Below are 16195 nucleotides of genomic sequence, written 5' to 3'. Positions count from 1 at the left end.
AGGCATTAGTATATCAGATCTGGCATCACACTGTAGCTTTCATCTCACTTTTCTCCTTCAGCCACACTGATGCCATTAGTGCAGGCAAGGAGAGAGACCATTTTAGATCAACAACAGGTATGCCTTCAAAGGTTGCATTGTTCTCAGATCATCATCAAGCCAACAAGTCTTGCAATTGTTAACTCTTGAGTCAGGTCTCCCTGTTCCATGGCACAATTCCATGGCTGAATTAAGATATGGTTTCCAGCTACCCTGAAACACTTATTTTATGATTTTAAAAATGTAAATAAAATTGCATTTTTAAAAAAAGAAGTCAATATTTTTTTGAAAAACGTTATTATTCTATATATATTTGTTTCATGCTATCCCTTTTTATAGAATTTTTTATTGGCCAAGTGTGATTGGACATACAAGGAATTTGTCTTTGGTGCATAAGCTCTCAGTGTACATACAAGCAACAAGTGATAAATCATTATTATAATCATACATATAATCACCATAAATCATAAGATACAACACTTAGTGATGGTCATGGGATACTGAATAAGCAAATAATACAAATCATACTAGGATATTAAATAAAACAATATAAATTGTAAGATACAAGAACAAAGTTATAGTCATAAGATAAGGAATAGGAATAGGAAGGATGAGAAAGATAATAGTAATAAAGCCTTACTAGGTAGTTTGACAGTTTTGTGGGAATTAGTTGTTTAGCAGAGTGATGGCATGGGGGGGAAAACTGTCCTTGTGTCTAATTGTTTTAGCATGCAATGCCCTATAGCAGTGATGGAGAACCTTTTAGGCACTGAATGCCCAAAAATCGCCCCGCCCCCTGCCCGCCCCTGGCTTGTGCAGTATACAGGTCCTCAATGGAAGGTAGGCTGGTAGCATTTTTTTTTTCTGCAGTTCTAACTATCCATTGAAGTCTGTGTCTGTCTTGTTTGGTTGCAGTGCCAAACCAAACAGTTAGGGAAGTGCAAATGACAGACTCAATAATTCCTTTGTAGAATTATTCTACAAAATTATTCATCTTACTTGACCAAATATCTTATTACATAGACAGAATAGATTAACTAATGGGAATAAGGTTCCTCCTGCTCATGAAGTGACTGAGTTGTTTTATGTGAGAAGGGAGAAACAGCAGCCAGGAAAAAAATCAGAGCTGTACAGGTGGGCTATCAATATATTAATGGCCAAGCATTTCAAACCAAACAGAATTACTATTTTACTCTGAAAACCAAAGGTGAGATTTCCTTTGCACATCTGGATAAACTGAGTTTACTGCTGGTAAAGATTTCTGGTATATTCTATAAGTACAAAAAATTACTTTGAGTAATGCCAACAGTGGTAAAAGCAACTTTTGAAATTGCAGATCTTTTAAAGAAGAGAATCCTAAGTCCTTTTTTTTTGGACACCAAAATATGTGATAAATACGTTAGTAGTTTCAAAAGGATATACCTTAGGCCCACTTTTTACAAACACCTGAGCTGCTTGAAATCACATCTGAATCACAGGGGTTTGAGAAGGCTGATTGTGTATTTGTAGAAGTGGTGTGCCAGGAGGCTATCTCCTACAGATAGGAATCCTGACTGAGAAAGAATGGAGAGTTGGTACTTAAATAGCCTTTCTTTGATCACAGGATTGGAGGCATATATACCCCTTATAGTCCTCTGGTATACATAAGCATATTTGTGTTTTGAATGTCTGAATCTCACGATGACAGTGTGCGAATCCTAGGTCTTATTTTTTTACAGGTGAAATCCAGTGTTCAACCTACCCTGTATTCATGCAGCAATATTCATGCAATACCTTCATGGGTGGTATCTAAACTAGAGACTCTTAAGCTCAATGAATATGTTCTGTACTGCATAGATTTCTTTCTGACCCAATGCCATACCAATTTGCCTCACAATCTCTCAAAAGTTGTCTCCTTGCAAAAGAGGCTTCTGTTATTTTACCTCAGGCATTCTCAAACTCGGCCACTTCAAGACTTGTGGACTTCAATGCCCAGAATTCCCCAGCCAGCATTGCTGGCTGGGGAATTCTGGGAGTTGAAGTCCACAAGGTTTAAAGTGGTCAAGGACCCCTGTTTTACCTTTTCTCAGAAGCTTTCTTGGCCATCTTTTGGGGCTGATTTTAGTACTGAAGGCGACAGGAGGAGACTACTGGTAATACTAGCCGCCCATTTTTGTAGCCCATTAAAATCCATGACGTTGTTCAAATTACAGGAATTATACAGGAAGTTTTTAAACGAATTGTCCCTTTGGATTTGCTGAGATTCACCTGAACAAGATTCACCCAGTAACTACACCTGCCCTATTTCTTGGATCATGGTATGGCTGGGTTTGGATAAAGTGAAGGCAGCATTGCTCCACTTTAGTTGTTACATTTTGAAAGCTTGTTTGAACAGGGATGTTGTTTTCTTGGTGGTTTTCTTCCCTGCTAGTTTTGGGTGAGTCTCACTGAGACAAATAGAGCACACAATGGAACTGTGCAATGAGTCTTTGGTGACACATAATAGCATATGCTGTACTACCCCCTTCCCTTGTTGCTTTCCCTTATTTCACTACCTTCACCAAGACTTTTTGTTTTGTTTTTAGTTTTGCTTTCACATGCAGGTTTTTCCTCCTATATCAACTGAGTGATATTAAATTTGAATTTGTCTTCCTGATTAAATTGAAAGAAAATAACTGCACAGACTAGACTGTAACTGGAAATCGCAAATAGGCATATGGCTTTTTTCTGGAAGCATATTTGGTTCTTGAAGCTGGGTCCTGAAAAGATCCAGCTCCTGATTCTGTGTCATGGTAATGGCGGGAATGTAATCTTGACACAACACCGCCCACCTCTTGGCCTAACAAATATCAGTTTAATGTTTTCAGTCTGAAAGGAAAGCAGAGAAAAAGAATCTGGTGAACATAAGAAAAACAATGGCTCAGATCCTGGCGATCTACCTCCGATAGAATTTACAAGGCGTAGCTTTCTGGGCTTGTCTGGCTTTATGAATAAATTATATATACTATAGACCAGTGGTTCTCAACCTTTTTAATGCCACGACCCCCAACTAGTCGTAAGTCGAGGACTACTCAACTGGTGTAGCACCGTTTGCAGAATGGGACTTTTGGCGGGCTCAGCAGGGCAGAGACAGCCTGGACAATTCCTATTGGCTTTCAAAAGCCAATAGAATAAAAGGGAGTAGCACAGCTAAGGAAAAGGGGAAAAAAATGGCGTTGTTTGGCGACCCCTGTGAAATGGTCATTTGACCCCAAATGGGGTCCCGACCCACAGGTTGAGAACCACTGCTATAGACCTAGGGAACTTCCCAGATAATTGAATTAGTGAACAGGTGACATTTGTTTGTTTGTTTGTTTCCAAAATTTATTGGCTGCTCACACGGCAACTCTAGTCACATGACAGCAATTTCTGAAGAAATATCCCAGGGAAAACCAAAAATGGTTACTTTTTCAAAATGAGAATGGGAACATTATCTCATTCTGTTGGCTTCGTAATATAAAGAGATGGTGATTGATTTTATAGTACATGATGATGATGAAATCAGGTAGGCTATGGAATTCTTCCTTGATAGGATTTACTAATCAAGAAGAATCCCAGTGATGTCGTTGTCTTCAATACTGGTGAAAATGTGAAAAGTCCCCACTGTCATTTTTATCTGGTCTCTTCCTTTATTGACTTGTCTCTGTTGTCTGTTCGTGTTTGTGGAGCTTTGCCAGGAGACTGAGTCTTGCATATAAGTGTGACAGTTGCTGTGCTGGTATGGGATGGTTATTACACACCTATTCAGGTATGCAGCTGAGAGGGACCATTGTCTCCAAGTGATATCATTTGCCTGGCGCTTGCTAATATGAATGCAGCCCACCCAATTGGTGCGTTTTAAATAAGGTGCTCCCTCCTATATTCATTTGAGTTTGAGACCCCTAATCTAGTGCAAGATTCCAACAACTAATTCATGCACCCAATCAGATCTCTCATGTCACACTTCTGTGACTTCCATGTGTGAACTGGTACATTTTAGTGAGACTTAGTGATTCTTAGCATTGGACTGGAACTGGGGCCTTGCCTCACATACTATAGGCATATACTTCATGACTTATAAAAGATTTTCTCTCAAGTTGTCCCAAAGGTGCTTTTTTAAAAGGCAACTGGACTTCGTTTTTCCTTGAAGATGTTTTGCTTCTCATTCAAGAAGCTTCTTCAGTTCTGACTGAATGGTGGAAGGTGGAAGGATTTATATTCCTTGCAGTCTTCTGGTCATTTGCATTCTTTTAGACTCATTGATGCCACCTGGAGGTTTATCTGTGTCGTCAAGGTCATCTGAATGGTGCAAATGGGTGTGGAACCGTCTTGGAACTGCTGAAAGGACTGTGTTGTAAACAGGAGATAGGTGATGTCCTTTCCCTCCCCCTCTGTTGAGAGAACGGTGTTCAGTCTTAATGTAGACCTCTATGACCCCTCTTTTCAAACCTGGATGACTGCAAATCTTTGTAGACATTTACTCTCAAGTTAAAGAGCTTTTACAATATTATTTGAGCACCTTTTACCTCCTTTTTTATTGCTTCCCTTTATTTCACTTCCAACAGTGAAATGAATCAATAACCTTTTATTTATGAGTGTCCTATTCAGTGAAATGAGAATAACAAAATTTCCATTGTGGTATTAGAGCACTCTAGTATTTGGTGCCTGCATTGTGATGTTACATGCTAGTTAGTACATGAATGTCACCAGGCATTCTCAAATATAGAATACACCTCTTCTTGTTTGAAACAGAATAAAATGAAAGTTACCACATATACAACAAGCAGATCCCTGCCAATCCCCCTCCCTTTCTGCTAAAATAGAAATCTCTCTTTTTAAAAACAAGCAGAAGGGCTAGACCAGGGGTGGGCCAACCTTGGCTCTTTTATGACTCGTGGACTTCAACTCCCAGAATTCCAGCAGGAATCCTTTCATTTCCACATCCTTTTGTTAGTTTCCAGGTAAAGGCATGGCCCTTTACTACCAAGCCACTATGTCAAAGGTGACCTTAACTATGACAACCTGTAGAGCAGGGGTCTTCAAACTTGGCCCTTTTATGACTTGTGAACTTCAACTCCCAGAATTCCTCAGCCAGCATGCCTGACTGAGGAATTCTGGGAGTTGAAGTCCACAAGTCATAAAAGGGCCAAGTTTGAAGACCCCTGGTGTAGAGCTTTGAAGAAAGCAGGTGGTACCTCAAAACTTCAACAATGCTGCTGCATGAACCACTTGGTTTACATCACAGTGTCATGTACACATTGTTCTCCTTCCCTACACTGCCCTTAATGCCTATGGATTGACATTCAAATAGATCTTCTGATTCTCAATTTTATCTTCCTTTCTTCAGAGAGAGAGCTGCCTATTTATTTAAATGCCAATATATGGCTGTTGATAATATCCATTAATTATTGTGAAAATAAAATCATTAATTAAGGTCTGCTAAAACTTCATGTTTTCTAATATAGGAAGCAAAATCATACTAAAAGCAATCAGTCCTGATCCTGATCATGAATCAGCAGGATGCAATAAAACAGAGAAAGGAGTTGTAAACATTCAAAAACCCTAAAAAAAAGTTGAATGTCTTGCAAACACCCAAAAACCCTAAAAAATATTTACTATACCAATGTTGTAATTGTCTTCTCTGTCCTCTTCCTACTGAATAATTGTAAGTCAGGTCTTTAAACAGTAGGTTCCAAATGCTGCCATCCCTCAAAATTAATGAACCAAGGATGGTAATTGTATATAAATATAAAATGAGCTCTTCAGATACTTATCACAATTTGCACAATTTCTCAAATCCCTACTTCCATGAAAAGGCTAATTATATTCAATTGTGTGATACAGTCCTGCCCTCTTTGCATTAACACTTAACCAGTTCAGTTCAAGAACTTGTGACTTCTATTGGATTAATATTAAACTAGAAGGTCTGTGAGTCTCCCTAATGTATTGGTTAGTTTATGGTTTAGTGCTTTTGATAAAACCAGAAAATGGGTTAATTTGGTTATCAGGTTACATGTTGTGCAAATGCACTCTAAAACTAATGCAAGAAGAATTCTGGAGAAAACTAGCAACACCCTAAGTGTCACAGATTCGGGTTTCAGCTTCTATTGTGCATTCTGATTTGTACATTATTTAAGCTCCACTCACTAGGCTGATTGCAGCAATAGGTTTAGCCTTAAATCATTTCTCTTGGATGCCTTGAAGGCATCCTAAAAGGCAGATATAGGTTGCAGATTTCTCTATTTTTTTGCTGCCATCTAGCATTTGTCTGGATTTTTGTTGGCAATTATAATAGCTCTAATATTATGTTTCTCAAACTTGGCAACTTTAAGACCTGGGAACTTCAAACCCCAGAATTCCCCAGCCAGCGTGTTTCAGTTCTTGGAGTTAAAATCCACATGCCTTAAATTTGCCAAGTTTAAGAAACACTGCTCTAATACATGTACACACAAACACACCCATACACCCAGCATAGAATATCACCCAGGTGACTCCCTATTATTTATTTATTTAAATGTATTGGCAGCCAACTCCATTAGAACTCCTTCTTCCATGCAGCCTTGTGCTAGCAATTGCATACAGAATTGTGAAGATCAAAAAATGGACCAGACTCATGTGGTCAAACACTGAGGATAATGTTGTACAGCAACAACCATGATGGCAATAAAATGAAAAGAAAACCCAGGTGATATTTTGTCAAACTTTTAATAGTAGAACCAAGAGTAACTGTGCACAACAGCTGACAGTAAGTGGCTCCTCCTGTAGTATTTACACAAAGGTAATAACAGTCCACTCACTATTACTAATAAACCTAATTACTCCCACTATCAGAGAAATTAGTCAAGGGGAAAGATCCAGCATGAGTAAACAAGTTGATTGTCTGTTGGTTTCACTTTTGCAGATACTTTTTGTTCAGGCTGAAAGATTTTTCTGAGACATACCAAAGAGGTATGGTGATAAGACAGTATTTCTGGCATCATGCACAATTTATGAGATATTTTGATGTAAAGGATTTTTTTTAAAAAAATGGTTTCTCTTAAAAAATGCCCCACCCAATTATTTTTTTTCCTGATCCAAATTCCTGAAAGCTTTTAGTTTCAGTTCTAAGCAGTCATAATAACTGCATTCACATATCCTGCTCAGCCATACTTGCTAAGTGTACACATGTTCGAATGTAATTCAAGATTTGCAAATCTTGATAACTGGGTTCCCACAATACTTTCAATCCAAACGAAGCAAAATGAATCTAGTTCCCATTGCTCTAAATGGAAGGATTCTTTTGCAGGCCCAGTCTGGTGATGTATGTAAGCAAATAAAATAAAATAAAATAAAAATGTCTTGCATCTCTCCAATCTGAGAAAATAGGAAGCAAGGAAGATTAACTTGATAGAAATTTGTAGGAAACTTTACGTAGGCAAAAGGGGTTGAATGAAGTCCAGAAGGTCTGGATAAAATTCAGAAGCAGTTCAGACAAAGCTCTCTCTAATTCCGTACACTATAAGGAGGAGATTTGCATGTTTCTGTTATTTAGCCAATCTTAGTAAAAAGTAGTTTTAGTCTTCCTGTGAAGTTGATTTTATAATTTGGTCTACCTAATGGGATTAAAGGGGAACCTTTCCTTTCTTGTGATTTTCGCCAACAACCAAACACTTGACATTTCCAATTTTATGCCTTTTTATCCCAGTGCTCCCATCATTCTGCCTTAAGCAGAATGCATTTGGGTCAATATAAAAGGGGGGAAAAATGACATTGCCATAGGTGTATACTACAGGCCACCCAACCAAACAGAGGAAATAGATGAACTTTTTGCTAGTCAGCTAACTAAGGTATGTAGGAAGCACATCACAATAGTAATGGGGGACTTTAACTACCCTGACATCAACTGGGAGACAAACTCTGCACCAAGTAGAAGATCAAACAGATTCCTGACAAACTTTGTCTCCCAAAAAGTAGAGAAGGGAACTAGGGGATTAGCCATTTTGGATCTAATTCTCACTAACAGAGATAAAATGATAGAAGGTGTTGAAGCCATAGGAACCCTGGGAGGAAGTGATCATGCAATATTGGAATTCAACATTATGGAAGCACAACGCAACTAGATCACAGTCAAACTAGAGTGTTGGACTTCACAGAGAGTATAAGTTTAATAACACTTTAGAGAGGGCTGGGAAGGATCATGATGAGAATCCTCAAGGGGGCACAAAACCAATCAAGAAGCTTGGGAAATTTTGAAAAAGAGATAAAAAAGTGACAGTCTCAGCACAATACCAACAAAGAGGAAAAAATATAACAGCTCTCAAAAGAACACCAACAGGCTGCATAAAGAACTCTGACAAATTGAAAGATAAAAAGGACAAGTATAGAAAGTGGAAAGAGGGGCACATAACTAAGTCAGAATATCAGCAAATAGCCAGAGCCTCCAAAGATGAAGTGAGGAAAGCCAAGGCTCAAAATGAACTAAGGCTTGCGACCAAAGTCAAAAATAACAAAAAAAGCTTCTTTCAACATGTAAAAAACAAGAAAAAAGTGAAGGAAATGATTGGTCAATTAGTGGGGGAAAGTGGCAAGAGAAGGTGACAAGCAATAGGGAAAAAGCAGAACTATTTAACTCATTTTTTGCATCTGTCTTTACACAAAGGGAAAAAACAGACCAACCTATCAAAAATAGTGCCATAAAAAACAGAATAGAAACACAAGTTAAGATAGGCAAGAAAATAGTAAGTGAGCACCTGTCCAGCCTACACGAGTTCAAATCTCCAGGACCAGATGGATTATACCCCAAGGTTCTCAAGGAACTGGCAGATGTGATCTCAGAACCACTGAACTATATTTTTCAAAGATCCTGGAGCACAGGGGAACTACCAGAGGACTAGAAAAGAGTGATGTAGTTCCCATCTACAAAAAAGGAAAAAAATGGACCCAGGAAATTACAGACCTATCAGCCTGACCTCAATACCTGGGAAGATCCTGGAAAAGATAATCAAACAACGTATCAGTGAATACCTAGAGGCAAAGTCATTACTAAAAGCCAACATGGGTTTGTCAAAAATAGATCATGCCAGACAAATATTATTGCATTCTTTGACCAAGTGACCAAATTAGTGGATCAGAGGAATGCTGTGGACATAATTTACTTGGACTTCAGTAAGGCATTTGATAAAGTAGATCACAACCTACTACTTGACAAGACAGAAAAATGTGGCGTAGACAGAATCATCACCACTGTAGCTCAGCATGTGGTCCTCAATAGAACCGCATCTACATGGAGGGAAGTGTGTAGTGGTGTGCCCCAGGGCTCTGTTCTGGGCCCAGTGCTCTTCAACATCTTTATCAATGATTTGGACAAGGGGATAGATGGGGATCTCATCAAATTTGCAAACGACACCAAGCCGGCAGGAATAGCCAACACTCCAGAAGACAGGCTTAAGATACAGAAGAATCTGGATAGACTTGAACACTGGGCACTATCTAACAAAATGAAATTCAATGGTGAAAAAAGCAAGGTTCTATATTTAGAATCAAATGCACAGGTATAGTATAGGGGGTACCTTGCTCAATAGTAGTAACTGTGAGAGGGACCTCGGAGTCCTAGTGGACAATCATCTAAATATGAGCCAGCATTGTGCTGCAGCTGCCAAAAAGGCCAACACAGTGCTAGGCTACATTAACAGAGGGATAGAATCAAGATCAGATGAAGCGTTAATACCACTTTACAATGCCTTGGTAAGGCCACACTTGGAATACTACATCCAGTTTTGGTCACCACGATGTAAAAAAGATGTTGAGACTCTAGAAAGAGTACAGAGAAGAGCAATAAAGATGATTAGGGGACTGGAGGCTAAAGCATATAAGGAACGGTTGCTGGAATTGGGTATGTCTAGTTTAATGAAGAGAAGGACGAGGGGGGATATGATAGCAGTGTTCCAATATCTCAGGGGCTGCCACAAAGAAGAGGGAGTCAAGTTATTCTCCAAAGCGCCTGAGGGCAGGACAAGAAGCAACGGATGGAAACTAATCAAGGAGAGAAGCAACCTAGAACTAAGGAGAAACTTCCTGACAGTTAGAATAATTAACCAGTGGAACAACCTGCCTCCAGAAGCGTTGAATGCTCCAACACTGGAGATTTTTAAGAAGAGACTGGACAGCCATTTGTCCGAAATGGTATAGGGTTTTCTGCCTGAGCAGGGGGTTGGACTAGATGACCTCCAAGGTCCCTTCCAACTTTACTACTACTATTACTACTACTACTACTACTACTACTACTATAAGCTATCATGAAGCCATATTGTGTAAACTTCATTTTCTCTTTTATTTCAGGGACTTATGTTCGCAAAACCAGCCAGATTTTTGGTAATCTTTGATAAATTTCCACATTTAACTGGATCACTTGAAATAATGTGTGCACTTTAGAAATGAGTATGAAAAGATCCTGCAAATAGCTACTTGATGGCCTATCAGCACTCCTAAATATTCATCCCTACTTATCTCATTTGGACCATGTCTATTTGCTAACAGACAGGAATGAGAGGCAGGACACTATAGCATTATGGCATCAAGATGTTCTTATATGATTTTACATATACATACCTCCCAGTTTACCTGACACAGAAAGATTTGAAAGTGGATAGAACATACCAAACTAGTAGCCTTGCACCCATTCTGTCTGACCTCAAGCTATTCAACTAGGAAGTCTGAAAAGAAGCTGTGTTTATCTTTATTTGAATGTGAGCACAACTCTCTGTACTACTTGGGGTGTGAAAAGTATGAAACATGATCCAGATTATATGGAGGGTTATGCAGGATAATATGAGTATAATTTTCCTTTGGATATCCCAGCTGAAGATATGAAGATGGTAGAACTTACCCTCCACCCACTTTCAAAACACTGTTTGCAGTTTGATTCAATATTTGAAACAGCATTATCTTTTAATTAACTTTACATCATTGCTACAATGATGAAATGACAGTCGGGGAGAATCATACAGCACAAGCTGCTTCAGTTTCTTGGGAGAGTAATAGAATAAAATTAGTTTGAATTGTAGCAATTGAGCCATCTATTTCATTCCAAAACTAAAAGCAAGGAGGAAGTCAAGTATAAGCTAAATGTTTCCTTCAACAAAGAGGTATTCAGTTGGTAATAGAAAACCATTAATAAAAAGGGCAGATCTCAGAAAGCAGGAAATTCCACATGCTGAGGTATCTCTATCAACTGTTTCATCACCAATGACTTGCACCATTTTCTAGAATCATCCAAACACGCTTTTGCTCAATAACAGAAATGAGGGCAGCCTTTGTGCTGGGCAGAGATGCTGATGGGTTTGGAGTGAGAGGGATTAGATTTGGGATGCAAAAATCCTACCTAAAACCCTGGCTAGGGAAAAATTCCCACTCTGTGAGCTGCTTCATTTCATTAGGAAGTAAGCTTCCACAGTCACATGTTTTCATACATACACCTACACAACGATGACTGTTTTCAGTAAACAGGCTTGAAAAAAAATCTAATTCTAATTGTTTGAATGTAGGATGGGTTGTAACAAGTGGGAAGTCTAAAAGGAACCTAATTACAGGTACTAGATGTAGGCTGCATTCTAAGTTTTTGTATCTGTCTGCTGCTTTCTAGTGGTTCGCTGAAGGTTTGCAGCCCGGAGAGTTCTAGTTTAATACTTCAAATGCATGCTGCAAAGAGTCTGAAAAACTTGTGAAAGGGAAAGGCTTTTTTTAAAACTAGCTGCTGGGAAGGGATTCAGGGATGGCACAGATTGGTCAGGCAGAGCACATGGGCTGCATCTGACTTACTAGCCTCCAGTTTCTACTCATCTGTTTAAAAGAAGGGATATTAAGTTTTTGAAGCATTCTTTTTTCTTTTCTAGCCTCAACGATCCACTGAGTCTGCACACCCACATCTTCCCTAAAAAAATTTTTTTGCAACATTTAATGAGATTCTTGAACTCATGTTTATGTTGCATATGACTTCTGCAAATGGGAAATGAGAGAGGGGTTACAAAAATCCAGACAATTGCTAGATGACTAAAAAGAGTTAAGATGGTTGTTATATCTTTGCTACTATCTAGCGGTCATCCGGACTTTGGCAGCTCTGATCGGATACCCTAGCATAGGAAATTTGAGGAAGATGGAAATTGCCAAGCTAATATGATTGTTTTGTAATCAGTTTAGCAGGAAATATGTAGAGTCTGACAGATAGTCTTGACTCTTGCAGTTTCATTAATCATTCCCAGAGTCTTCAGAGTAACCAATGAACAGAGTAGATGAATGCGGATGTGAATAACTTTTGATAGAATGGATTTCATGTATGGTGTTCCAGCCTTCATCATAACAACAAAATGTTCCTCTTTAGTTCCATGAATCCAGCGGATAGGAATGAAGGAAGCTGAGAGATATTTCTTTACAATCTTTCTCTGTGGATTTTGTTATTCCACTTTTAGTTTTCCCAATCCCATTTACACATCCATAGAGCTAGATTGCAAAAGTCCTTTTCTTATCAAGGGGTATGCCAATTCTCAACACACCTTGATAACAGAATGAGGGAAATTTTGTTTTAAAGTATTGACAGATAGCATTTATTCCATCATGTTGAAATGGCAGCACAACAACTTAAGAAACAACATTGGAGATTGCCAGCAGTCTTGCTCATTCTAGTGTAAGTTATACATTTGCATATGGTAAAACCTTGTCTGGTGATTGAACTGTCTATTACACAACATCTGTGGAGGACTGATCTACTTCAGTAAATTATTTTCAGGTCTGACTAACAAGCAGTGAGATTATTAAACCCAGAATATGCTTCAGCTGGAGTAGGACATGGGTCAAAAAAGAGAGATGCCAAAAGAGAAAGGAATTGCTTACCTAAGGAATGTATCAAGGCCAGAGTGTGCAAAACTCAGCTTTTTATTCTTTACTATAGCAATACAAGCAGAACAAGACAGTGAATAAGGCAAAAAAAGGGGGGGGGGAATGTATCAGTACTATGAACAGAAAGATATCAATGTAGGATTCCAGGGAAGTCCTTTGAGAGATGAGAGTGAAAAGATGTGAATCACAGTATCTCTATATAACCCCCCCCCCTACCTTACTTAGGTTCCATCTTGGAACACAAATACAAAAGGATGGAGCTTGCATTATAATGTCACAATGCGTCTTTCATCAAGTAGGTATTATGGCGGCTAAGAATGGATCTCTACCTCTACAGCTCTTAGCTCTCTTTTGGCCCTTCCCAGACTGCCCTCTCTCTCAAACTGTAGAGTTAAAATTGAGGGGCAAACTTTTTAATTATGGTTGTAGGGGCATATAGTTATAGAAAATAGTGTTTTAAGCTTAAATTTCATATATCTCTTTAGTTAAACAAACTACCCGCAAATCAAAAAGTAGGTCAAAATTTCATTCTTTCTCCTCCAGGAAGGTCACTGCAACCTGATCGTCATGCTGTGGGATATGAAGTGGAGAAAAAGAAAGTCAAGTAGCTCCATTATTTAACAATAAAGAATTGGGAGGTTGGCCCCAACACTTCTATCCTTTGATAAGGGCCTAAAGACCTGGCTCTGCCAGTTGGCTTGGGGTCCTAATGGGGGAAGAGCACAGTGGAGGTGGTTGATTGAGTAACAACAGATCCCACCTCTCCCCACTCTGCCCTCACCCACCCCATGTGTCCTTAGGCTTTAATGTTTGATTTTAATTGTTTATGTTTTAATTGTATACAGAGTCAGCCTATTGCCCCCAACAATCTGGGTCCTCATTTTACCAACCCTGGAAGGATGAAAAGCTGAATCAACCTTGAGCTGGTGGGATTGCATTTTAAATCAAACAATTGTACAAAAGGTTAAAGTTTTAGTACTGATGAAATTGTATAAAGACATTTGTTCAAAAACCCATATTGTGTGTGTATATGAGTGTATTTATATAGGTGTAAAATAGGAGGAATGATGTAGCTTTGACCTTGTCTATTAGCTTTGGAACATTTTCCACGTGGTTGTACAGTAACTAGGTGAAAGATAATAATACCTGAAACAACAAAGCAAATGAATATCTTTGGTTTAATATCTCTTTGTTTAATGTATACATGACAAATTCTCTTTCTGGTCCACTTTTAAAGGTCTGTGAATTACACAACACAAGATTCAACAACTAACATTAAAAACATTGTGCAACTTTGCATCATTGTTTTTATTTTGAAAGAAAAATAGTTATTGTCTAATTAGGATTGCAGCTATTGGGGGATGGGAGATTAAGCTTTCCCCTTTGGGGCGTCTGGTGAAAAACTGTCTCCCTCTCCAAACTTTCTAACTACTTTGAAAGCTTTTGTCTCCAGTTTAACAATGAAAAGGATCAGTTAATTGTAGGGATCACATAGGAATCACATTTTGATGAGACAGAAGATCCCCGAGGACAGGCTCCAGCACTAGTCCAAAAGCTCAGAAGACTAAACCTCTGATCCCAGTGACAGACTCTGATTGGATCCTGCAACATTATCCTGGGACACATATATTTGCCTTCATTTTGTAGACTCGTATAGAAAGGTTAGCCTCATTTTCATTTGTTACAATCCTTACTCTTATGACAATCCCTCAAGGGGAAACGTTTAGTTTTCAGTGGCCAGGTTAGCTGAGAATTCTGAAAGATGCCTTTGACACACCTGGAACACAACAGATTAGGGAAAGTTGCTCCAGACAGAAGGAGCAACTTCTTTGTGTTCACAGAAGACGGTGCCCGCCTTGTCTCTTGTTGGGACAAGAGGGCCCAGGCTGTCTTTGTTTACAGCATGCTCAGGATCTTTGTCATAGCCTGCCTGCCTGCTGAGATTGTGCAATTAGACCCATGACTAGGTCATTGTGAATCTAATAATAGACATTCTGGAAATTACCTGCACTTATAGTGAAACCCATGAGGTGATTACTCTGGCACAACAGTGGCTGTTGTAAATATCCACACCCTTCCTTACCTGCATACAAATGTGTTATTAAGGATGAAAACAATCTGCCTCATGCTAATTATCTTCCCTCAGAATGGGTTTGGCAACTGACTGTAGCTTTATTCACTGGAGTGAATGAAAGTGTTTTTCTTGCAATTGTCATGTCCCTGAAAATTGGCAGGAACACCTTGCATCAGAGAATAATAAGCTTGATCATTACATCATTCTGGATCGTGTTTGGCAACATGTCTCTGTCAGTTCATCAACATACTTCATTTCAGGCTAGAAAGCCAGTTTCTATTTATGAAGGCTGGCTGTTACTATATGTAAATTGATGGGGTTGCCTCTATAGGAAACAGTCATTCATCGATTGACAACTTGCCATCAAGTGGAGGGCTTGTGAGGGAACAGGAAGAACCTTGTTGGATCTGAACAAAGGTCCATTTAATGGACCGTCAAAGCTAATAGGTTTGGAGAATCTGTGGTCTTCCACATACTCACTTGTCCCCAACTTCCATCACTCTCAACCAGCATCCCTATATTAATGAGGGAATTTCTGGAAGGCCAAAGGTATCTTCTCTTTAAGATTGATTGATTATGAGGCATCAGATCAGTGTCTATTATAGTGATTACATAGGTAGATTTTCTCCATGACAATCTAGTCCAGTGGTTCTCAACCTGTGGGTCGGGACCCCATTTGGGGTCGAACGATCATTTCACGGGGGTCGCCAAACAACGCAGTCCGCCATTTTTCCCCCTTTTCCTTAGCTGTGCTACTCCCTTTTATTCTATTGGCTTTTGAAAGCCAATAGAATAGACTCTCTTGAATAGAGTCTAATTCTATTGGCTTTCAAAAGCCAATAGGATTGTCCAGGCTGTCTCTGCCCTGCTGAGCCCGCCAAAAGTCCCATTCTGCAAACGGTGCTGCACCAGTTGAGTAGTCCTCGACTTACAACCGGTTGAGTAGTCCTCGACTTACGACCGGTTGGGGATCGCGGCATTAAAAAGGTTGAGAACCACTGATCTAGTCCTAATGTGATCCTTCAGGCTTCTAAGGGTGAACTGATGACCACTACAACCAGGCCCCTCCACCTTGCTGCTGGTTGTCCTTTTTTTTTTGTTTGTTTCTTTTCACCGTGAGAGTCTTCTCCAGAGAGCTAGGCCTTTGCATAAAGTGTTTGAAACAGAATAGTTTGAGCCTGGTCATTTGTGCCTTGAGTGAAAACTTTGGGTTGA

The sequence above is a fragment of the Crotalus tigris genome, unplaced genomic scaffold (genome assembly GCF_016545835.1).
Source record: "Crotalus tigris isolate CLP2741 ecotype Arizona unplaced genomic scaffold, ASM1654583v1 scf7180000018371.15429387391:27106975, whole genome shotgun sequence".
NCBI classification, from domain to species: Eukaryota; Metazoa; Chordata; class Lepidosauria; order Squamata; family Viperidae; genus Crotalus; species Crotalus tigris.
The sequence above is the reverse complement of the archived record's forward strand: the minus strand, read 5'-3'. Positions refer to the sequence as shown.